This window comes from Tiliqua scincoides, chromosome 1 (genome assembly GCF_035046505.1).
Source record: "Tiliqua scincoides isolate rTilSci1 chromosome 1, rTilSci1.hap2, whole genome shotgun sequence".
Taxonomy (NCBI): domain Eukaryota; kingdom Metazoa; phylum Chordata; class Lepidosauria; order Squamata; family Scincidae; genus Tiliqua; species Tiliqua scincoides.
Window position 1 is genome coordinate 180,006,128 of NC_089821.1, and position 26,026 is coordinate 180,032,153.

General features: G+C 43.7%; 1 protein-coding gene across 1 annotated transcript in view; it reads left to right on the forward strand.

The window, feature by feature from the left end:
- The window catches only part of MEI4 (meiotic double-stranded break formation protein 4), a 173,403-nt gene that overhangs the window by 145,340 nt on the left and 2,037 nt on the right, over positions 1-26,026 (forward strand). The gene's annotated exons all lie outside the window — the stretch shown is intronic.

Genomic DNA, 26,026 nt, shown 5'->3' on the forward strand with positions numbered 1-26,026 from the left:
TACACAGTAGCCTGTTATAAGTACAAATCTGCAATATTTCCCCATATGCAGTCCCCTCCCATGGTAGCATCAAGTCGAATATATTAAAAAGCAAACATTGATATGAATGGGGACCCACCTGAAATTGACTTACGACCCACCTAGTGGATCCCAACCCACATTTTGAGAAACATTGTATTAGAAGACGGTCAGTGGGGATATTTCAATACCCGACCTTTGTTTCCCTGCCCCTGTACACACATTCTGCAACTTGACCCTCCTCCCATATGTGAAAAGTTGTGATGGCATAAGGATTGCACATATTTATTATTATTAGTAGTAGTAGTATTGATATTGATGGTGATGATAAATTGCATATGGTTTTTTCAACAAAAAGTTGCTCTATGTAGCTAAAAATAAATAAATGGTTCTTTGTCCCAGAAAGGCTCACAATCTAACAAAATATACAGAAAAACACCAGCAAATGGTCCCTGGAAAAAATGCTATGCTGGGGGGTGAAAAAAACAGTTGCTTTCCCCTTGCTAAATATGAGAAGACTATCACTTAAAAAGGTACCCAGTTAGCATTTGCATTGTGGTTGAGAAAAAAAAGGAACTGAATTTGAGTTTATTTTAGAATAGCCAGACATGAAAATGTCCCCTTGCCAGTATGATCTCAGGTTTGGCAAGAATGTGGAATGCCTCTAGCAATTTAAATCTGCTTGCTAAGTTCTAATACTCAATTTTCAGTTAACATTCATACCATACCATAACATTCAGTATTTCCCAAGTAGATGATATTTTTGCATATATTCAAAAGTCCAGTCCAGTATATTCATCCAATAATTTTGGCAGGGGTCTATAGTGCAACAAGGCGATGTCTTTCCCTGGCCACTGTTCTACACCAACTCTCATTGTATTGCTCCAACATCAGCTTAGAGCAGCCTAGTGACCATTTCAATTTTATAGCAGTATTCATTTAAACTTCCTTTGTCTATCATAAAGCAATAAACAATGGATCTGGTTAGATGATAGGCCTGTTAGAAATAAGGGCAACATCGAATACAGGAGCTGCAGAGAGTGATGTAACATTCCATGGGTGGGAGTGTTCTGAGAAGCAGTTAATAACCTGTCGGTCATCTCTGACAATTAACTGTGACAGTTTAACTGTCTTTACCTGAACTTCTAGACAGGTGGACATACTTTGTTGAGCTCTTTCAGCAGTTAGTACTGCAGGGGCAGGGAGGTGGGCTTGCTATGATCTGTCCATCTTATCAGGTACCATTTACAGCAGTCCAGTGAGTTTGACTGCTTTTGTGTCATGTTGGAGGGGCGAGACAGGATAGGGATTCTGTTGTGGTACTGCCTGCCATGCTGTCTAACAGTCTTCCTACCTGAGCTGACCGGGCTGATCTCAAGCTTGGTGTTGTAGTACTCTCAGCTATTAGTGCTGGGGGACTTAAATGTCTTCGCCAAGGCCCCTGGACAGCTGCAGCTCAGGACTTCATGGCAACTATGGGTCTGTCTCAGAGTATTTGCCCTGACACATGATGCAGGACACACACTGGACTTGGTGTTTACTGCTGGGCAGATTGATTAAATACTGTTAATAATAATTATAATGGTGATGTCTACGATGGTCTACGATGACCTGGCCACCACTATCAAGAAGATCCCCGTAAAAGAGCCATTGTTCATCCTCGGCAATTTCAGTGCTAGAGTTGGTGCTGATAACAGTTCGTGGCCCACTTGCTTAGGTCTGCTCGGCACTGGGAAGATGAACGAAAATGGCCAACACCTGCTAGAGTTTTGCTGTCATCACAGTCTCTGTGTCAGCAACACGTTCTTCAACACGAAGCCCCAACATAGAGTCTGTTGGAGACACCCAAGATCAAAGCACTGGCACCAGCTCAACCTGATTCTCACCAGACACTCCAGCCTTCCCAGCATCAAGATCACACGCAGCTATCAGGGAGCTGCCTGTGACACTGACCACTCCCTGTTGTGCAGCAGAGTGAAACTGCAAACAAAGCGACTGTACCACACGAAAAAGGAAGACCTCGCATTGATACCAGCAAGACCCGGGATCAGAGAAAAGTGGAGGAATTTGACAAGCGCTTGAGGAATCTCTTCCAGGCCCGGCCGATGCAAACGCATCCAACAGATGGGAACATTTCAAGAATGCCGTTTACAACAATGCCTTGTCCATATTTGGCAAGAAGACCAACAAGACGGCAGACTGGTTTGAAGCCCACTCTGAGGAGTTGACACCAGTCATTGAGGAAAAGAGGAGAGCTCAAGCAGCATACAAGGCCTGTCCCAGTGAGCGCAACCTGCAGGTCCTCCGAGCTGCTCGCAGCAAAGTCCAACAGACTGCCAGGAGATGTGCTAATGACTACTGGCTCCAGGTCTGCTCCCAGATACAGATAGCAGCTGACACGGGCAACATCAAGGGGATGTATGATGGAATCAAGCAGGCCCTAGGTCCAACGCAGAAGAAAATTGCCCCTCTGAAGTCTGCCACAGGCGAGGTCATCCAGGATCGGGCGCAGCGGATGGAACGCTGGGTGCAGCACTACTCTGAGCTATATTCCAGAGAAAATGTAGTCACCAAAGAAGCACTGAACAACATTGAGTGCCTGCCTGTGCTGGAAGAGCTTGACAGTGAACCAACCCTAGAAGAACTTCACGTGGCCCTGGACTCCCTTGCCTTTGGCAAGGCACCTGGAAAAGACAGCATCCCTGCTGAAGTCCTAAAGTGCTGCAAAGAGATCGTCACTGAGCTGCATGAAATCCTCTGTCTCTGCTGGAGAGAATGTGGAGTACCTCAAGACATGAGGGATGCAAACATCATCACGCTGTACAAGAACAAAGGCGACAGGGGTGACTGCAACAACTACTGCGGCATCTCTCTCCTTAGCGTTGTAGGAAAGCTGTTTGCCCGAGTTGCACTAAAGAGGCTCCAGGTACTTGCAGAGAGCGTCTATCCAGAATCACAGTGCGGATTCCGAGCCAACAGGTCCACCACTGATATGGTATTCTCCCTTAGACAACTGCAAGAGAAATGCAGGGAACAATAACAGCTACTCTTTATAGCCTTCATAGATCTCACGAAGGCTTTCGACCTGTTCAGCAGAGACGGCTTCTTCAAGATCCTCCCCAAGATTGGATGTCCACCCAGGCTCTTCAGCATCATCAGATCTTTCCACATGAAGGGCACTGTTGTCTTTGATGGCTCCACATCAGACCCCTTTGACATCTGAAGCGGCATGAAGCAGGGCTGTGTTCTTGCGCCAACCTTGTTTGGGATTTTCTTAGCTGTCCTGCTGAAGCATGCCTTTGGAACTGCAACAGAAGGCATCTGTCTCCGGACCAGATCAGACAGAAAGCTCTTCAACCTCTCCAGACTGAGAGCAAAGTCCAGCTGAAATGTCTGCGTGACTTCCTCTTTGCTGACGATGCAGCTGTCACTACCCACTCTGCCAGAGATCTCCAGCAGCTCATGGATCGTTTTAGCAAGGCCTGCCAAGACTTTGGACTGACAAGCAGCCTGAAGAAAACACAGGTCATGGTTCAGGATGTGGACTCACCTCCCTGCATTACAATCTCTGTGCATGAACTGGAGGTTGTCCATGACTTTGTGTACCTTGGCTCAACCATCTCCGACACTCTTTCTCTCGATACTGAGCTAAACAAATGCATCGGTAAAGCAGCTACCATGTTTTCCGGACTCACAAAGAGAGTCTGGTCCAACAAGAAGCTGACGGAACATACCAAGATCCAGGTCTACAGAGCTTGCGTCCTGAGTACACTTCTGTACTGCAGCAAGTCATGGACTCTTTGCTCACAACAGGAGAGGAAACTGAACGCTTTCCACATGCGCTGCCTCCAACGCATCCTCGGCATCACCTGGCAGGACAAAGTTCCTAACAACACAGTCCTGGAACATGCTGGAATCCCTAGCATGTATGCACTGCTGAAACAGAGACGCCTGCGTTGGCTCGGTCATGTCGTGAGAATGGATGATGGCCGGATCCCAAAGGATCTCCTCTATGGAGAACTCATGCAAGGAAAGTGCCCTACAGGTAGACCACAGCTGCGATACAAGGACATTGCAAGAGGGATCTGAAGGCCTTAGGAGTGGACCTCAACAGGTGGGAAACCCTGGCCTCTGAGCGGCCTGCTGAGAGGCAGGCTGTGCAGCATGGCCTTTCCCAGTTTGAACTTGGCCAACAGACTGAGGCAAAGAGGCAAAAAAGAAGGCCCATAGCCAGGGAGACAGACCAGGGACAGACTACACTTGTTCCCGGTGTGGAAGGGATTGTCACTCCCGCATCGGCCTTTTCAGCCACACTAGATGCTGTTCCAGAACCACCATTCAGAGCGTGATACCATAGTCTTTCTAGACTGAAGGTTGCCAACCCTGGTGATGTGGACATGGAGGAGATTAAGATTACTACTTGGTCATGGACAGATCACTTCCTGGTGGGATTTAGGCTTATTGCAGTCTTTTGCCACCTCAGCAGTGGGGGACTGCATTGTATGGTCCGCACCTGGAGGTTGATGGATCTGGATATACTCTTGAGGGCTCTTGGTGATTTTTACCATTGCCAGAAGTAATGACTCATCCCCATTCCACAGATCAACCAGGGTATGATTAATGCCCTGGATGTGATTGCTCCTGAGTGTCCTCTGCCCAGCCATAGAGTAAGAGTAGCTCCTTGGTTTTCCGGAGAGTTGCAGATGATGGTGGTGAAGCAGAAGTCTAGAGAATCAGTGGTGAAAGACTTGTACTGATTCTGGCCACACGCATGTTAGAGCACCTGTCTATTCTTCCATCTGCAATTCTTTTCAGCTTGTAGAACCTGAGGTGGACAGGATTTATGGAGTGAGAGGCCAGCCGCTTGTCCAGCATTGCTAATTAAGTTCTGTCAGGGGATGACTGACTGAGTGGAAAGGGTGGTGAATTCATCTCTGAGGGAGGGGGTGTTGCCACTGACCTTGAAGCAGGTGGTGATTCACCTCCTTCTGAAGAAACCCTCCCTGAATTCCACTAATTTGAACAATTTTTGGCCAGTCTCAAATATTCTGTTTTTGAGCAAGGTGATTGAGCAGGTGGTGTCATCCCAGCTGAGGGACCTGCAGGAAGCTGATTATGGATTCATTCCAGTCTGGCTTCAGGCCATGGTTTGGGATGGAGACTGCCTTGGTCGCCTTGGTGGATGACCTGCACCAGGAAATGGACAGGGAGAGTGCATCCCTGTTAGTCCTGCTGGACCTCTTCATAGCCTTCGACACCATTGACCATAGTATCCTCCTGGGTCAGTTTGCTGAGTTGGGCCTTGAAGGCACTGTTTTGCAGTGGTTCCACTCCTTGACTGACAAATCCCATAAGGTGGTACTGGGCGATGCTTGCTCGGCATCCTGGCCTCTTAGGTGCCGCAAGGTTCCATTTTATTGCCATGCTGTTCAACATCTACATGAAGCCTCTGGGAGAGGTAATCCGGAGGTTTGAGGTCATCAGGTTCTTTCTCTCCTTATCTTCTGAGTCCGAGGGAGTAGTCAAGGAACATTGTGTGGAGGCAGTTGGGAGCTGGATATGGGCAAACAAGCTGAAATTAAATCCTGATAAGACAGAGGTTCTCCTGGTCCAGAAGTCCATGACTCAAATACTGGACAATCATCTTGCTCTGAACAGGGCTGCACTCCTTCTGAAGGAGCAGGTCCACAGTTTAGGGTTCTCTTGGATCTGCAGCTGCTCCTGGATTCTCAGTTGGTGGCTATGGCTAGGGAGCCTTTACTCAGCTTCAGCTGATTCACCAGCTGTGACCATGCCTGGTCATTCAGACCTGGCAAAGGTGACCCGTGCCCTAGTGACATCTAGATTAGATTACTGTAACATGTTCTACATGAGGCTGCCTCTGAAGATGGTCTGGAAACTGCGACTAGTGCAGAATGCAGCCACTTGTGTGGTTGCTGGACTCATTGGCTCAACTCAGTTGGACTGCTGCTTTGGTGACTGCACTGGCTGCTGGTTCATTTCTGGGCTGAATTTAAAGTGCTAGTTTTGACTTTTAAAGCCCTTTACAGCTTGGGATCGGAGTATTTGATAGACCACTTTCGTCCATATAATCTATCTGTCCTCTCAGAACCAGGTCCACAAGTCAGTATACAATCAAAAGGGGATACTGATGGAGAAGTTGAATTGGCAGGATCTGAAGTCCTTGCAGTAACAAACTAGATATCTTCTGGGCTGTTGCACTGGTCATTCAGAGAAAATAAAGGGATCCTACCTTGCAAAAACATTGTTGCAAAATTAACCACAGTCATGGAAAGAAATCCAAACAATGCAAATAGATGAGGCAAACAAATGGAAAAATGCAGCACAAAAGAAAATAGAGCCTGTGAGAAAAAGTGGTTCTAGTGGATTTGTGCATCCAATGTTGAGAAGGGGGTGTATTGGAATCGCGGAAGATCTGATGAGGAGGTAGATGTGGTGTCAGCAGTGGCCCCTTTAAGGGTAAGGCCTGGGCATCCAGCAGAGTGTGCTGCACAGCTGCAGCCACTTGAAGGCAATAGGGCCCTCAGGGATATAAGGAGCACTGGAGGCAGGAAGGGTTTGTGGGTTGTAGAAGGAGTGCAGGTTGGAGGTAGGAGAGGAGACTGACTGATTTGACTGACTTACTTTGGAATCTGACCTTGGACTGTGACTTGGCTTATTGACTTTGGACTTTGACTTGGACACTCTGACTTTGTGATTAATGGACTGACTAATGGACTGCTGGAATAGACTGCTGGAGACACTGGAGTTTGGTGTGTGGCTGCTGTGCCCAAGACTTGCTGAGGACCCAGGGTCTGCTGTAGTGGTGGGAGGCTGCTGGCAGGAGAGAGGACCTCTGCAGGTTGAACAGGTGAGCTACCCTAGTGGCGGGGTCCAGCAGTACTGCAGGGCAGAACCAGGGTCATTGTTGGGGAAAGAAGGGGAGCTAATTAGCTAAAATGGGCATAATTCTCCAGGCAGAGCTTGGACAGGGAATCTGGCAAAACGGGGGGGGGGGGTGTAGAAATATGGACAACGTTGAATACAAGAGCTGCAGAAGAGAGTGATTTAACATTCCATGGGCAGGAGTATTCTAAGAATGAGTTAACCTGTCAATCATCTGTGACAACTGCAGCAGTTTAACTGTCTTTATCTGAACTTCTGAAGAGATGGAGAACTTCTTTCATCAGTTGGTACTTTCAAACCAAGAGAGATAAACGAGGTTGTTTATGGGATCAAAGCTGTTAGAAGCACTGGTCCTAAACCAGATGCTATATAAATAAGTATCTGAGAACGGAAAGTAAAGTATTTGTTTGATCTTTTAATTCAGCCTCGATTTTTCATTTCTTACATGCATCATTTAGTCTCAATAGCAAGCAGCCTGGTGGTAGTAAGTCATTTTGGTTACAAGAAGAGCTTTCTTCTCTCTCTGCCTTTTTTACCAACCACTCCACTCCAGCAAGGCAGAGGTAAAGAAGTAAGTGCTGCTGTTGCACTGTAGTAATCCAGATAATGACTTCTTGTGCAGACTGTGGAAAAGACTTGTGCAGAGATGAGTGGAAAAGTGAGTCTCTGATGTACTTCTCGAGATAAGTTTGTAATGTAACCTTGATATATATGTAATGGCGTCCTGTCTCTTGGCTTTGTAAAGTACTGTACTATACTGTACTATGTGTGTAAAAGTACTGATGGAGGCTTGGCATGCTGTCTGTGAACTTACAGCCCAATCCTAAAGGGTGTGCCGCTGCTGGGTGCAGTGGTGCCAAAGCAGCTACCGCTGCATCTTGCGGCATTGCTGCAGCTGCCGGAGGTCTCCTCAAGGTAAGGGGACTTTTGTCCCCTTCCCCTGGGGAAAGCCCCAAGCCCCACAATGGGGTTTCTCAAGTCTGCGCTGACTATTTTGCCAGAACAGAGTTGAGAAACCTTGTGTCTGATCAGAAGGCCACACATGGAGTTTAGGATCTAGCAGAGCACAGCTGCGTAGTTCTTCCCCCCCCATCCTGGAATGCCTCCCCCTGCCCTCAAAGCTCTTGCTTGGAGCTCTTACCTAGTTCTCAGTGGTGTCCGGCCAGTGTCTGCACAGACTCTGCTCAGGGTTTGTGGACTTGACTTATGGCTTGTTTGCGATGCCCAGCACCAGTGCTGGAGGTCAGCACCGGCACTGACCCAGCTCAAGATTGAGCCCTTATTCTCTTTATTTGGTTATAGTTATTCAGTGTTCAGTATTCAGTGTTCTGTGCTTTCAGTTGTGATCCTAGGGCAGTTCACAAAGGCAGTATAAAAACTTATAATAAAAACGCAATGGAACACAACATAAACCAAAGCTGCAAAAATGAAAACAGAAATCATACCAGCAACTAAAGTGTAACACCTTTAACAGAACAAATTCTGAGGGTTGCTGTCTCAGGAAACTTGATTTAGGAACTATGATTGTTTAATCGAGGCCTAAGTATGGAGTATAGGTGGTTCTCACCGTGCAAGGATGCCATCTCCCTTTTCGGCAGTGTATTGTTTTCACAGTGTATTTAGTGCTCCCCCAACTGTGTCATATTTTTAACCTGTTGCTTTTATTTTTACCTTGTTAACTTGGTTTATTTTCTGGTGTGGCTAAATCCTTGTAACTATATATGCCTCCCAGATTCTTCAGTCAGTATCAGACCACTGATGGAAGTCAGCTGTTGCTAATAGCTAATTGTTTAGCCCATTATGTGCCTTAGCAATTTTTTTCTGTCCATGTGCTAAATAGTGGTCATTAGTGAAAAATATAAATGACATGGAATTAGTGTCTGTCTCAAAATTAAACTTGCCTGTTTCCTTTAGACAGAATTCCTCTTTTGGTTTTGGTTTTCACGTAAAGCATGAACCTTGTTGGCCATAACCTAGTTTGGCTGCATACAATTTTCACAGTTTGCAAAGAAATATACCAAATAATGTTTCAGACCAGTCCACATAGGAGAATGATAAATGGGTTACAGCTTTCCTGTATGTAGGAAGAAATAGCTTTGTGGAGCTCTAGCAAAGAAAGGGATTAAAAGTCATCCTGTGTAGCTAAAAACTGGATACTTGCCACTGCTTTCTTTGAGTATCAAAATTAAGGATGACACTTAATCAAAAGACTCAGATGTTTTCTCAACAGTTGAAGTAATGGAATGGATTTCAGGAAGATAATTGATCTCTCTATTAATATAGACTACTGGAAGAATGTAGCTTTCCATTCTGGAGTTCATGTATGCGAGTGTTTTCTTGTACTTTCCATTCAAGCATATCCCATCTGTATTCATCTTTTGTAGGATAACACCTGCAGGTCCCTTTGAGCACCAACAGCATGCTAACCCTATCCCTAGTGCCAGTTTATGCATGACTCCAAAATAACATAGAATGTAGACCAGCCCCAAGTACCAAATGTAAGAGGTTTTTGTGTGAAATGCCAGTCTCTGAATACCCAGTCCTCCTTTTTCTTTCCTTATAATGACTAGCTACTGTTCAGGGTTTCCTGTACGATAGCTGAATGAAAATGGCGGATGTGCATCTTGTAAATAAGCATAGCCTATTTTGTACATTCTTTAGTCCAGAAATCATTTTCTTGTTGCTTAATCCTGGTTGGTTGTGGATAATTAAGATGCACCTGTTTATCTCCCTGCCTTGTTTGCAGACATCCCTGCTTAATTATACCACATACCTACTTCTTTGCAAAAACAAAGAAATGTGGTTCACCTTCTTTATGTTCATTTAGTTTAGAGCTATCCTTCCATGTGGATATGCTGCAAATACCATGTTACAGAAAAAACAAGTTAGAACACTGTCTATAATGTGTGGCAACTGTGGACTGTTGCTTATACCAAGCAAAAACATGTAATCATTTCACATGAATAACACTGGCCAATGTATCCATTTTCACTGTTTTCCTTATTCTGAGCAAAATATTTTTAATTAAAAAAAATTAAATTTTAATTTTAATTTATTTTAAAAATTTTTTAATTTTTATTGATGCATTTGCTGACAGTGGAAGGTGTTCAGTGTAGTTATAGTAGAAGAGAGGTTTCCCAATTCTTATTTAGCCTCCAGCTCCTATATAATTTTTATTTTTCCATCTTTTAGCTGGAATACTTCAAGGCTACTAGAAGTATTTTATAAAAATAGAGTGTGAAACCTTTTATTTGGCTATGTTGAACTGATTGTCATGTATGTAGCTAAAAACAGAAATTGCAGTGTGTATTACAATAAAAGTTTAACTATCAAATATAAACTTGCATTCTCTGCCAAAAATGCAATGGCCTTTTGAAACATACCTAGACACCCAAATGAAAAAATAAGTGTTGAGATGATCTTTAGAAACCATTCTGTAGATTTTGTATTCAACCAAATAGTAGCCAATGTCAGATTTGCACTGAGGTGATAAGCCTGTATCTGACCATTAAGACTACAGGAAAGGCCTCACAGCATGGAATATTCCTTCACACAAACAATAAAAATCTAGGAAAGTGTTTCTCAATGTTTGTCCCCTGCTGTACCACTTCACATGGTCTACGTATTGGAAATATCACTGGAAGTAACTGGTGATGATGGTCATCACTAGTTGCTTCTGGTTTGGGAGGCCAGATGAACCTTGCTTTTTTGAGCACATGAAAAGCACATGCTAGAGCTCTGCCTGCTGAGTTGAGCCTCCTGTTGCTGCTTCTAACATTGCATTGCTGGTCTAACTGCCAGGCAGCAAGGGTTTGGGGGTCCCACAAGTACTCCCAGACACCACCTCAAGTACCACCAGGGGAAAGTGCTCTAGCGTAGTATTCTCCTTCACTTGCTAGTTTTTTTCATGTAGAGATTTTGTTTGGAGGACCATTCCTTCAGATCATTCCTCAACTATTGCCTGAAATGGTCCAGCTCCATCACTGCTTTACCTGTTCCAGTTCTGGGGATTCCCCTCTCCCCTCTTTAGTAGCCCCAACTACTATCTCCTTTGTCATTCACAATAGTCTCTTAACTTAAGTCAGGAGTAACTTTAGAAAGGACCCAGCGGTGCAGTGTGAAAGAGGGAATGGGGAAGATCCCTTGTGAATGTAATCCTTTATTCTTTGTGGAATTTTCATTCTGCCAGTCAACCAAAGAATGGTTATAATACAGAGTTTCATGTAAATACAGCGACACTTGAAATTATTCATATAAGAGATGCAGAAGAATTCACTGTTTCCCTTGCAATAACACCCGCCTAATATATACTGGCAAAGAAATAACAAAGCAGGACTATATATATATAATCAGTCAGCTGTTGAAAATTGGTACTTTTCTCCATTGGCAAAAATGCAGTAAAAATTAATTTCACACAGACTCACATATCAAGTCTCAACAGAATGTTTCCTTTGCTTCTAATAAATGGACTGTGATTCGGAAGCACAGATGTGCACTGATTTGTTGAAAACAAAGCAAGGTTATAGGCATTCAATTTGGCAACAATGCTCCCATCAACTGGTTCACCTTGCTCACTTGGAAAACAAAGGAGCAAAGAGCTTCCCTCATCATATATACCATCATTTATTATATTTGAATTTTAAAAAGACAGCAAGACTTCTGAGTAGTTTTTGACAATGTTTCAGTAAGCCCTGGAAAATGGAGGAAAAAAAGTTTGACTTTAAACAGAGTGTTTTGCTCTGTTTCTTGAATTGCTCAACATTTTTGTGGGATGGGGAGATATTTTATGAGGTTCGGATGGGGAGATAAAAAATTAAAATGACAGAGGGATTTATTTTGTTAAAGCAGCCCAATTCTATCCCGGCTGCCACCTCACAGTACAACATCTTCAAAACAGTTGACGGGATAAGGGAACTTTGGTTCGGGCCACATCAACTTGGATCTGGCGCAGAACCAAGGAGACCCGGGTAGGGCTCCAAGGTCCAGGAAAGGGGATAGAATGCAGCTGCAGACTCTGCTGACATCCCAGCCCCCTCCCAGATGTCCCCAGTCCATCCTCCCCCCCCCAGAAATGCCCCCTCTTTACTGCCCCTTCACCCTCCCCACATCCTGGAATGCCTCCCCAGGTACTTACTGCTGCTGGATCCCAGAAACCTTTCAACCATTGTAGGGACTCAGTGCCAACTGGCTTTGACCTCCCCACCGGTGCCTTTCTTTTCTGGTCACTACAATGTACCTTACAGGCAGCAGGATTGTTCTCTAAATCTGTTATAAGCATACATAAGACCAAGCAAAGAATAACATTTCATGGCTGTAGGAGAAACACTGAGTATATTTAAATAAAATATATGAGAGTGTTGCCCTCTTGTATAGTCTCCCATACTCCCTTTTAGGTTAGGAGGGATGTGTGATTATGAGTGACCAAAGGAAACTACTTGAAGGAAGAGGGTTCTGTGCCATGACATGCCACTTCCACCATTTCAGAGACTACAATAACATGGAAAAATGAAAATACACATCTCAGAGAGAGGTCTCATGGATTGCCAGCTGCTTGCAACAAGTCCTTAATTGCCTTTCATATGATGGAAAATGTCTGCTGTTTTTAGTCTTGTTTGAATTCCAATCCCTAGAAAAAATGTACATTTACATGTAGTTCACTTTGCAATATATGCTGAGCTATGTGTGCCCCATACATTTGCTGCCTGGAATGATCAAATGGCAATCCTGTACATTTATTTTTTAAAGAAATTTATATCCCATGCCAAAGCAAATGCCCAAGGCGGCTTTTAAAGCTTTATGATAAGTACAAAGTATCACAACAGGTAAAAATAAAAACATCAAAGCATTAAAACATTAATTTTAACATTACATAGCGAAACATAAACCAAAAGAGGGCAAAACCCTAAGCAAATATTGTTGATCCAATGGGGAGCAGATTAGTCCAGGGAAGCAGTCAAGTCACAGCAGTATTTCAGAGGCGCAGAGGGCCACTCTCCACTCAGCAACCAAATGCCAGACAAAACAGGTATGTTTTGAGCCCTCACCGAAAAGCCATGAGAGAGGGAATGGTTCTCAATTACCCTGGAAGGGAATTCCATAGTTGTAGTGCTACAGAGAAGGCTTGCCCTCCCTGCTGCTCTGCAAGAGCCCCCTCAGATTACCTAAGAGGGCAATCTAGAATGCATGAAAGGAGGTGGTCCATGGCTTCTCAACAGTAGCCCGACTGAGTATGGTCAGGTAAGTGTGTATAGGAATGCAGCCCAAGAGTCCATCAACTCTGAAGACAAACTGAAATTCTAAAACAGCGATTTTTCAGCCTTTTTTATCTCATGGCACACTGACAAGGTACTAAAATTGTCAAGACACGCCATCAGTGTTTTGACAGTTGACAAGGCACACCATGCTGTTTGTGGGGGGCTCGCATCCCCAGTTGCCCTATTAATAAATGACCCTCTCTCAAACTCCTGCAGCACACATGCAGACCTGCCACTGCACACTGGTTGAAAACACTGTTCTAGATGGTTTGTAGAGACTAGGTATTCTGTGGCTCTGAACAACCCAGATACTATATTGTTTGACAAGTAAGATTTCCACTGTCTGCTTCTGTACAAAAGGATTAAAGGAGTGTTGTTATGAACACTGTTGTTGGCTACGTTTCTAATGCAGGTAATTCATTTTTTGAACTTGCACAAATTGCAAGTAACTATTGCTTTTTCAGATACTTTTCAGAGGTTATTTAAAATAAATTCCCTACAGTGAGTTGCAATATTGAATTTCCTGGCAATTATTTGTACAGCTGTAAAATGCAAGATTAGTTCTTTAATTAATCACCTTTTGAAGACATTTACTTTTGCAATAGATTAATCATCCTAAAATATTCTTTTCAATTTTGCTGGAGAAAGTTCTGCTGATGTTGCAATTAGTGCCCCTTTCCCCATGGAGTCCAAAAGATGATAAAATGTTTAACAACTACATTCATGAATATTAAATTTTACCACTTTCTACTAATTGGCTTGTTTTAGATGCAGAAAATAACATTTTAGTGATAAATTAGAAAAATTATCCTTAAATCCTTTGCTTCAGAACTTCCATATTTTACAGCAAGGGTACAATTATTCCTACTGCATTTCCGTTAGTAACACTTGAAGAAACTTATTCAAATTTGCTATTTAAATATGTAATTATTTATCTGTAATTAAAACAATGTGGGTAGCAATAGACAGATTAGCAATATTTCAACTTGGGTATGTGATAGGAAAAGTACTAGGATGGTGAACTATAAAAGAGCAATAAAATGAATCAATAACCGAAATATTAAGCACTCATATTACCTGCCAAACTTTTTATTTATATTTTTAATGGCACATTTGTTTGCATGTGTACATGGTGCTGCCTTAAAATCCAGATGCTGGTCCACCCAGTCTTTGCTTTTCCCAGATTCAGAGGGTAGCCAAGGCTAGTCAGACCACAATTTATTTTAGAAACAGCTCTGGCCCATCCCTTTCCTGGGCTCACCCCCACTCTCTACTTTATCTGGCCCTGCCCTGTGTTTAAAGGGGCAGCCCTGCTCCAGATTGGAGGGGACTTCATCTTGTGACAAGCAACCACAGAGGAAGTTTCTACCACTACTCCTCCTTACATGTCAAAGATGCACTCAGGGTTTTCTCCCTCTCCCTCTGCCACAACCCACTTATGGTCTGGTGTCATGGCCCCTTCCTTGAGACGTGGCCTGTCCTTGTGAGGACTTACAGGAGGCTAAGAGTTGTCCCTAGTGGATTGGGGAACATTGCATGGGCAAGATGTGATTCTGAGTTTTGGCAGTGCGGCATCTGGACTCTGCAAAGCAGTGGGGAGAGTCCAACAGAGAACAGGAGTCTTCTGCTCTTCCTCTTTCCATTCTGTAATACCTGCAGGTAACTAAATATGTAGAATAGATAGAGGTGTTTGAAAATGGTTATTTATTTTACTCAGAAGTAAACCCATTTTGTTCAGTAAGATCTAGGGCCTAGGTCAGTGGTTCTCAAACTCTCTGGAAGAGTTTGAGAGCCAGTAAGTCCTTGCAGGGGCGGGGGGAGGAGGCTGTGGGGGTGGGGGGAAGGCAGCGGTGCAATCCTCAGGATCGTGCCGCTCATGGGGTTGCAGGGGCTTGGGTGCACTTACCCAAGCCTCCTGCAGCCTCCCTGGGGAGCGGGGAACCCTGCGCGACCTGCAGCAGGGAAAGTGGATGCGGAGCGATCGTGCCCTGCCCCCGCTAAAGCAGAAGTCCAATTTCGCATGCACTTTCCCTGCTGTGGGAAGCCCTGCTGCAGGTAGTGCCGGGCTCCCCGCACCCTGGTAAGTGCACCCAAGCCCCTGCAGCCCCCCTGAGTGGCGCAATCCTGGGGATCATGCCGCTGCCTCCTCCTTGCATTCAGGCTGCCCCCGCCCCTTAAGGGGGCAGGGGCCAGGGTCCACAGGCTGGGACACCCCAGTTTGAAAAGCCCTGGCCTAGGTAGTAATCCTATCTTACTCACTGGAAACATACATATCTAACAATATACAGAAATAATAGCATTAATCAAATCTGTATTTACTGGTCCTGTCAAACTATGAACAAGACCATGGAACACAAGCATAGTTCCAATAATACTGCAGTGTTGAGTGTCCATGGGCTCTTTGAAATAAATGGATTATAGTATCCCAAAATCAGAATAGGATTATAGTTTTAGGGTTTTAATTTGCTGCTTTTTCATATATGGTTTTCTTATCCATAGAACTTTTACAAAATGAATGGAGTTTGCTTTGGGTGTGCAATTTGATATAAATTTGCATTCATATAACCTTGCTTCATGAATTGCACTCTAGTAATAAATATGCAACTCATACAATTCCAGAAATCTCTTACCACCACTGAATACAAAATGGTTAGAGTTCTTTCAGTTTCCTTTTTGTAATTACAGCCACATTTTCATGCCAAACTTTGCCTGCATAATTCTGAAGAGGTTATTAGTTCTAATTTTTTCCTGATTTGATAATGCCTTGCATCTGTTGTTCCATTTCCTACCATAACTTTCTCATTACCCAGAGTATCCTTCTGTATTCTTTGACAGCAAATGTTTGAATGGCATTCAGAAACTGATCAACTCCACAGTCAGCTGGGACTAGCCTTTGTGTGTGTGATGCAGTTGTGTAATGGCTTATCATGTCAGAACAGATTTTATGATCCTGGTTCCTTGTATGGCTGCTAATGTCCTGTATCTCTTTGCACAATTTTTTTTTTTTTACAAAAATTATTCTTAGCAGAACATTAGCCTTCTTCCAATCATGTGGAATCTTTTGTTTTCATTTACATTGGGTATTTCTTCCTTTTGATAGCATCCTGTCTGTTTAGTGGGCTGTTAAATTGGCCCAGTCCTACCTATAGTAACTTCCATGTGGCAACAACACAGCCTGCTGTATTGGGAGGGGGGAGGGGAATTTTGGCTTCTGGAGGTCTCGTTGGGTTAAGGGGATGGAGGCATTTGTCCCCTTGTCCTGGGGTAAGCCCCAGGAGCCACTATGGGTCAACTTGGATCTGTGCCAGCTCTTTAGCTGGTGCAAGTTCAAGTTGATCCATGCAGGCAGTTCATGGAAGGGAACCCAGGAAGGGTTAGGATTCAGTGTGTGATGCCACTGTTGAAACAGACCGTCTCAAGCCTAGTCACCCACCCACCACGCACGCCATATCCTACTTGTTCCACTCTCCTCCTGTGCCAGGATTACCCCAGTCCTGTTCCTTCCAAGGTCTGCAAGTGCATGCAGGAAGGCTATGGCCTTCCCTTCCTGCCGATGTGTCGGCAGCTTCCACTGATATCCAGCACGTTACAGCTGCTTTTCAGCAGCGGGCAGTGGTGGACCACAAGTACAGAAGCACAACCAGGCTGTGTGACTTTCTTTGAGAGTTTTACGCTTCAAATGTTCAGTAATAAATACTGAGGGTGTTCTTCACCTACTTGTTTTTAATAGGACTAATATATTTCTCCTGTATTATATGTTCTCTATCATTTGAACTGTTGAGTCAAAAGAAGTTTTAATTGTGCTCAGCAAATGGAAAAAATCATAACATGTTACATGAACTGTGTTTCAATCTATAAATGCTCTGTTTGACGTAATGTACGACATTATAACAAATGATCAGTGACTGGCAATCTCAAGGTATAATTAGGAAAGAAAGGCTGACAATTTACATATTTCATTATTTAGATATTTTTGCTTCATAACATCCATGTTAATTAGGGGAATTACTTAAAGTACGAGATTATTGCTAGCAAAAATGAGGTGCAGGTATTTCTTACCTTTAGGTCTGTAATATATTTTGTTTACCTGTATTTGGAGGTAAATTCCCATAATTTAGCTGATGCTTTCATTCTTTAGATATTCTAGAATTGCTGTTCCCAGTTTTTTCAGTGCCACAACCCACCTCATACTCCATGGTGGATTGCAATGTGGGAAAGACAAACCGGGGGGCAGGGAGACTCTTCTGGGTCGCACCAGGCCAGTGACACACTCTACTAGCCTCAGAATGGCCCACAGAAGCCTCGAAAGCCACTTCTGGTTTCCTTCCAAAAACCAAAAGTCGCTTTCTGAGGTTTCTTCTGGCCATTCTGAGGCCCACAGAGGCCAGAAGAGTTGGTTGCCAGCCCACTCTATTCCCCACCCTCCTGGTGAGTAAATTGGCTTTCGGAATGTCTCTGATTTTGAGCAAAACCGGAGCAAGTGTGGGTGGGAGGGCCTAGGTTGTGACCCACTGCATGTGGATTCATGACCCACAGTTTGGGAAACCCTATTCTAGAAGATAGCCATGGACTGCAGCTTAGATGTCACTGGGACAGCAGCACAGCGCCACCAGTGGAAAGACAAAAAGGGGGACATTGGGGCATGACTTGAAAGGGAAGTACGAGGGAGAAGGGAAAAAGAGTCAATATGCATCATATCCCATGGTTGTGAGCAGTGGTTGTTGTTGTGTTGCTCATTCATTGTGGCTGGCGGGTGGAGGGTTGTTGTCATTGCCCCATTGGCCACCCATTTGATCCTGCACCTGTCCCTGCCCCTGTTCAGTTCACTATGGTAGCACTTCTCTGGTCACCAGCATTGATGCTGATTGGCTCCCGGGGCTTCACACTGATAAAACACAGATGTCACATGGATGATGTGCTAGTGTCATGCCAGTGTCATAGTGATGATGCACATATGACATGGTGCTGACATGCCAATAATGCACCCACATTTCACCAATGATGTGTTGGTGTCTGGATGCCACACTGTGTCAGTGTTTCTATTTTCTCTTTGGGTGTTACTGAGAAGGTCTGTACCAGCATTGCTTTGCCAGAGCAGGCTTTGCATTTCACCCTTGTTGCGCTGGTATTTATTTGCTTTTGGTGAAGCATTGCCAGGACAGTCTTCAGATGTGACAGATGTTGCATTGGCATCCATGCACTATCAGCATGATACCTGAATAGGATTGGGCCGTTGGGCATTTGCCTGTTTTGGTGTAGCAGAGGAGCATGTGTGCATCCCTCACTTCATTACACTGTTAACATGAGTTAACATGTGGGCTTTTGGAGTTTGGCTGGATGTGTAATTGTTTCCCCCGGACAAAGTGGGGACAAGAAATCATTAGTCCTATGTATATGTGTACATTACATGTTATAAGGTATACCAGTACCATGCAGAGTCAACTGCAGGCAAAGGGAGAGAACAAATGCCTCAACAGGTTGCTTTGTTTAAATATTCTCAATACAGTTACAGCCTATTTATCCGCGTTAGTTCCGTTCCATGACTCAGTGTGATTAACAAAAAATAAATCCCATAGAGTTACGCAAATACAGCCTGCAGCCTGACACTTCCGGATGGAAGGAAACTAAGGCAGCTGTTATCAATCCCCTCCCCTCCCCCCTTTCACAGGTGAGATCCTGAGCTTGCTTGGGAGTCCTCTGTGTCCCAGGCAGCCTCCCAACAGCACTGCAGGTCCTCCTCTTCGCTGTTGCCACTCCTGCAGCCTTCCGTGGCCACAGCCATCATGGAAACTCCTCTGCCCCAGAGCATTCTGGGACTTGTAGTCCGGCTCTCTGCTGAGCCTCACCTGTCTCTCCAAGGCTCGGCAAACATTTCTGGCGTTTTTTAAAGCAATCCCCTCTGTTGCTACTGCATCTGCCTATGTGTGTGTGTGTGTGTGAGAGAGAGAGAGAGCGCTCCACCTTGCTGTACGTGTTCTGGCTACAGAGGTTTCTGGACCCCCCTTCCCCTCTTCAACCTCAGCTGGCTCAGGGGCTCCAGGAATGCTACTGTTCCTTTGCAAACTATGGCTCCAGGGCTATTTCCCTGCCTGGTCAAGGCGGAGTTTTTTTGCAGTGTTTTGGGCTGCCTAGAAACCAGGGCAGCCAGCGCAGGGCAAAGGAGGCAAAGGTGTGTGTGACTTTCAGTACCCCCATCCCATTCCAATTGAGACAAATCCGCAGATAAAAAATCCTTGGATAAATAGGCTGCACCTGTACAAGCAAAATGTTTACTGAATTCTGAGTTTTCCATGAGGTATTTTGCACTGAAAGGAAATCAGTGTGGAAGAACTATGAGAAACTATTTTTCTGTCTAGGTTTCTGTTGTGAATTATCAAATGCTGGAATGTACTTTTTTTTAAATTAAAAATTAAATTAGCTGTGGGTCTCGCAACTAGTAGCACTGCTATAGAGCTGCAGTTTTCGCACAGCCTTATTGTGTATATGTGTTATGAATGTAATTCTATGGAAGTAGTTGGAAAGAAGAGCAACAATAATCTATCCTTAAAGAAAGAAAAGGGGAGTTTTACTCTCATCTTCAAACTAGTGATCTTGTAACTGGATCTGTGGAGGTCAGTGGGATTTTCCAAGTACACCTCTCTAAGGATTTAATGCATCTGACCCTTGGTGCATTCTGTACTGATAGTTTTCTGATAGTCCAACAGGAAAAGTAAAAAATTTGCAGCTATAGGTCCAGCCTATTTATACACGGATTTTTTATACACAGATTTGACTCAACACGGATGGTCACTGCAAATGAGAAGGAATGTGCTGATCCCTGGAGAAGGGGGAAAATGCATCCCTTTAAAATCAGTTTAAAAAACTGAGCAGTCCTTTACCAATAGCCTCCTTAATGAGAGAGGGGGGGGCAGCTGGCTGACAATCCATCAATCCTTCTCTCTCCAGCAGACCCCTCCCTTCCCCCTGACCACATGAAAGAAAGGTGATCACTTTGCATTGGTGAAGGGAGGGACTGAGTGAAGTGGAGGACTGATTGATGGATTGCCTTCTTAATGACTCTTATCTTACATCACAAATGTCAGCAAGGTTGTTTTTAAATCACCAGAGCAAAGAAACTTTGTTTTTTAAATTGATTTCTATAGTGTGTTTTTTTTGCCATCCATGTGAGTGCTTGGAAAGGAACCCACATGAATAATGAGGCTCAACCTGTACTTGTCTTTGGAAGTTACAACACTTAATAGAGAAGCAGCAGATATCCCTATCACAAACCAGATCAATCTAGGTTTGAAATTCAATTAAGAAAATGTATTTGAGTTTCCATCAATGTTGTTTTGAAGTGAAAATCACAGAGCATTTTTTTGTTTCCTGCATGTCTCAGATTTAGACTGCCCATCATTTCAACTTAGATTCTTAATATTCTGTGCAGAATTTGATTCTCCGTGCTCCCAAAGTTTGCTCTCTGGAGAATTCTTTGCTACCGGATATCTGCATAAACTTAAATGAGAAAGCAGCATAGCTTGATTTAATTGACATAGAGTTAAATGTTTTCACCTTGCCTTTGGGTCTCTGGCTGTTAGGATTTAAAAACAAGATGTTGTTGGAAGTAACATTTGAAAAAGCCATCAGTTTCTATGGATATGCTGGTGTGTGCTCAGGATGTATATGTTCACATAACAGTTTAAAATCCACTCACCTAACTCTCCTGGTCTCCCCATCCATTATTTGTTACTTTGATCCCCCAATCTTAAATCCATCCACTTAGAAATAAATCCTGTGGATTTTCATGGAATTCAATTTTGCTCAGTAGTGTAGAATTGTGGTCTAAGTATTGTGAATCAGTAAGACTAGTACTTCAAGCTTTCTTCTTATTTTGTGTTGAGATAGAATTTTCCCCACATACATGTTGAGACTAATTATTCCAAGCAAATAGCAAATGGATGGCAAAAAAATGAACTATAGCAAATCAATTTAAAAAACAAAGTTTCTTTGCTCCAGTGATTCAAAAACAGCTGACCTTTGTGAAGTAAGATAAGAGTCATTAAGAAGACAATCCATCAATCAGTCCTCCTCCAAGCACTTACAAGGGCACTTCACTCAGTCCCTCCCTTCACCAATGCAAAGGGATCACCTTTCTTTCACCTGCTCAGGGGGAAGGGAGGGGTCTCCTGGAGAGAGAAGGACTGATGGATTGTCAGCCAGCTGCCCTTTCTCTCTCTCAATAAGGAGGCTATTGTTAAAGGACTGTTCAGTTTTTAAAACTGATTTTAAAGGGCTGCATTTTCTCCTACTCCAGGGATCAGCACTTTCCTTCTCATTTGCAGGGGTCATTCATGTTGCGTCAAATCCATGTATAAAAAAATCTGTGTATAAATAGCCTGGACTTGTAATTTATTTCAGTACATAACTATGGGCCCAGTCCTATTCAGCTTTCCAGTGCGAATGCAGCCCAGACGTAAGGGAACATTTATTCCCTTACCTTGAAGAGGCCTCTGTGATTGCCTCCCACCACAGGATGCAGTGCATGCTTCATTGGTGTGCCTGCATCAGTGCTGGAAAATTGGATAGGATTGGGCCCTAGGATAACTGATTTCAGACAAGGTGTTCACTGGCAAGAATATTCTCTTGCCAGGCATGATCGGAAGGTGATAGTCTCATTCCATCCCCCCAAATCATTATTTTTATTCCCTGTTACATCCTTCAGTTATTCCATGCTTAGAATGACGTACTCTTTTGAAGCAAACTCAATTGAAAAAATAAGGTTGTTCCTCTTTAGTTCCATTTAATTAGAAGAGGATTATTATTTTATTTAAAATACTTTAAAACGGCCCTTCAGTCCCACTGAAGCATCCACCAAGGTGGCTTGCAATATATCAGTAAAACAATATTAAAAACCAGCTTGAAAAGTTGTGGAACAAACTGTTTTATATGTTGCTTTTGGACATGAAATATGTATTCCATATATAGCTTGTGATGTATATATCAAAGCACCCTAAAAATAATGTAATGAACTGTCACATCTGACAGATTACATATCTACAGCCATAAAATACAGAAAAATTGGTCCATAAACTCATAGTCCAGTGACCTTAGCAATATAAATTAGATTTCTTGCTCTGCTTAGCTATGCCTTGGTAAATGAGCCATCAGTAACTTTGATTTAGTTGTCTTTAAAAGTGATCTGAAAAATTTGAATTTTTGGACCCAATACAGCCATTTCCTATTTGAGTTGCTCCTAAAGTGCTTTAAACAAAGTCAAAAAATGAAAGGAATTCCCTGTCTGCAGTTTGCAAAAATTCTGTGATAAGACTCATGCAGACCCAAGCACATATGTTTCACTAGCTTGCCATAAATGTTGAGGGGGTTGTCCCCAAATTTCATGGCTTTTGAATGGTTTTACAGCCACTGCTTTACTAATGTTACTATTAGTATGTTGATGATATTTGGGTTTCTTTCCAAGGATATGTTACATAACATAGAACAGCATTCTCATACTGTGGGTCCCGCGGAGTCTCCAGTGTAAACACAAGTGATAGAAAGATTGAATAACTAATGGCTCAATCCTAACCCCTTATGTCAGTGCTTTCCAGCACTGGCATAGCGGTGCCAGTGGGACATGTGCTGCATCCTGCAGTTGGGTGTCACTCATGGAGGCCTCCTCAAAGTAAGGGAATGTTTGTTCCCTTACCTTGGAGCTGCATTGCCCTTATATCAGTGCTTTTCAGCACTGACATAAGGGGTTAGGACTGTGCCCTAAGGCTGCAATCCTAACCATACTTTCCTGAGAATAAGCCCCACTGAACAAAATAGGACTTACTTCTGAATAGACCTGGTTAGGATTGTGCCCTAATTGCCTCAAGCCCTGAGGCTATTCAAAACTCAGCTACCAATTGCCCTGCAAATAGCTGAGGTCCTGCAATTTGCAAGCTTGTGTAAATGTAGTGAGATAAATGAGCATTGTTTTTCTGGGGTGTTTTTTTCTAAGTCTGTCAAGAACAGGTAGTAGGGGCATGTGAAGGCTGGGTTACATAACTAAGAGCGCAATCCTATCCTGTGCTGGAACAGGCAAGCCAAGAGGCTTGCGCTGTATCCAGCACAGGATAGGTACACAAAGCGGCTCAGCCAGAGGTAAGGGGAAACTTTTCCCCTTACCTCCAGGTAAGCCACCCTTGCACCTATGGATCTCCTTGGACTCATGCCACTTCATAACTGCTGGATTCCAGCCCCGCCTCTCACTCCCTGCCCGCCCGTCCCAGGGCTCCCCACCACCCACCCTCCTCCCGCCCCAGAACGCCTCCCTCCCATCTCCTCCCCGCCCAACCCAGAGTCTTGCATCGGCCAAGTTCAGCCAATGCCTTTGTCAGCACAGAGGCTTATTCCAGCCCCTGCAAGCTGGCACGCCTTCGCGTGCCAGCCTCGCTAACTCACGAGGAGGCACAAACATGCCTTATGGCATGTTTGTGACCCTCCTAGGCTGGCGCAAGGGACTTAAGTCGGCCCAGTGTAACTCAGGATTGCTCTCTAAGCCTCTCCAACCTTGAGTCTATTCATTTGGGCTGCCTCATTTATAGAAATGGATCACATTTTTTTAAATAAAGAAATAAAATATTGTTTGTAAGTAAATAAATATTTTGTTATTTCACTTTTTTAATGTCTCATAAGTTAAGATCACTTTTTTAAAGTCTCATAAAGCAAGGCAAGTCCTCAGAGTTTCATTTTTAAAAGTGGGTCCTGGTGTTAAAATATTTGAGAACCACTGACATAGGAGATAATATAGCATCATAGACTATTGTTACCATAAAATGAATGTTCAGTGTTTTACAACTGTCCCGTCCAAATATTCCAACTCCCTTCTAATGTCCACTTTTTGGCTAATTAACACCCTCCTTTTCCAAGAACAACAGCTGTGATGTGCAAAGAAATGAACAGAACTCCTTATCAGTTGAGCAATTAACAAGAATTTATTGCTACAAACACATACACTCCCTGCAAGTCCTGTTGTCCTGTGATACCAGATCATAAAAGATCCATCTGAAATGTTGTGGTTCTTAAAAGACAGAAGCTTCTTCAATTGTAAAAATCCCTATTGGGATTTAGTATAGCCTGCCTATGTAAACCACCTTGAATTAAAGTCTGAGGAGAAATCTGATGACCAAGAAAGGCAGTATATAAATACCTGTATTAATATTATTATTATTGTCCAGAGGTTTCCCAACCCCAAACTCCACTTAACTCAGTGGGTAAAGGTCTGAAGCCTCCAGTCCAAGTCCAATTCCAATCCAGTCTCCAAAGCACAGTCCAGTCTTCCCAGTTCAGTCCTCTCCAGCAGAGTGTCTCCTCCAGCAGGGTCCTGGCAGTCCTCTCTTCTGTGTCCTCCAGCAGAGTCCTGGTAGTCCCCTACTCCCGTGTGTCTGTCCTGTAGGTCTGGGGGCAGGTTTCCTCTGGGTCAGGTAGCTTTGCTCCTTCTGAAGCTGCCTTTTATGCCCCATTAAGTCCAAATTAGGCTCAGGTGAGCCATCTCTTCAGTCCATGTCCATTCAAAGTCCCATCAAGGTCAAATGCAGCTCAGGTGTCCATCAGAGTCTTTGGCCTTGATTGATTACAGCTGTGGAGCCAGCCTTGCCCTTCCCAGAGCTGTCAAACAGCTGTCAAAACATGGAATTGCTGTCAACACCACATCATCCACCTGATGAGTTTCTGATCTTCCATTACAACAACTTTTCAAGACATGATTATTTTTCTCTCCTTGCACGATTGTGCTTCTTGTCCATCGACATCCAATGCCATATCAAACATGCTACCAAGGTCACCTAGAGAAAAAAAACAGAAAGGACATATGCTGGTATTTGAATACACAGACCATGATGCACTCTGTAGTGGCACTACAAGTGGCTCTTTCAGCACTAAAAAAAAAAAGCTCCTTATCCTCGGAAACAGCACGGTCTGGCAGGGACGAGGTAGAAACCTTGGCAATTTTCATGCCTTTTTGTTTTGGGGGCATTTACACTTGAACCCCTGGTTTCTGTGGATTTCGGTATCTGTGGGGGGAGGGGTTCCAGAACAGAACCCCAACAGATACCAAGGTCCCACCTGTACACAACATCCAAAAAGCATTCATAGTTCTCAACTAGTTATTCCATCTTTTCAACTGCCATGCCAGGGTCCTTGAAGAAACTTGGCAAAATTCAATTTCATGAGATTGATGCAACATAGATTCATCAGTTGCAAACATCTGTTTTCTCTCTCTGCCCTTTTCTTTGCCTTTGCTCTTCCTCAGGATAGGTGCGCATATTATGGCCGCCAAAAGTGAGCCGCTTTAAACTGCACCTGTGGCATCTGTCACCAAGAAGTGATCCATTCATGTGGAGCAGGTCATAAGGACACTTTTCTATCTGCCTTCACAAATGGCTATAGAAGGTGTATTGTGGCTTGAACTAAAATACCCAGTCTTCATGGGGAGAGCTTGCCATTAGGCTGCTGCTACATGGGGTGATTTGGAGCTGTCGCCATCTGATGACTATATTGTTTTCACCAGCACTTAAGGTGGAAAGCCTTGAAAGGTCACCACTGTAAGTTAAGTGGTGTTACTCCATTCTTTTGAATCTGTGCTTCCATTTTTGTTTGCAGTTGTTTGGGCTGCTCCGGCAAATATTATTTTCTAATCTGTGTTCTGACAAACAGTGTTTGAAGTGTGACTGGGAAGCTGTGTGAGAGATTTACTAGATATTTTTTTCCTTATTTAATCCTTTCTCTAAATCCTATGGAGAGTAGGTCTAAACCTGTTCTTTTATGAGATAACAAATCAAGTAGCTCTGAAAGTGGAAATGAAGTGTTCATAATCAATGAGCAAA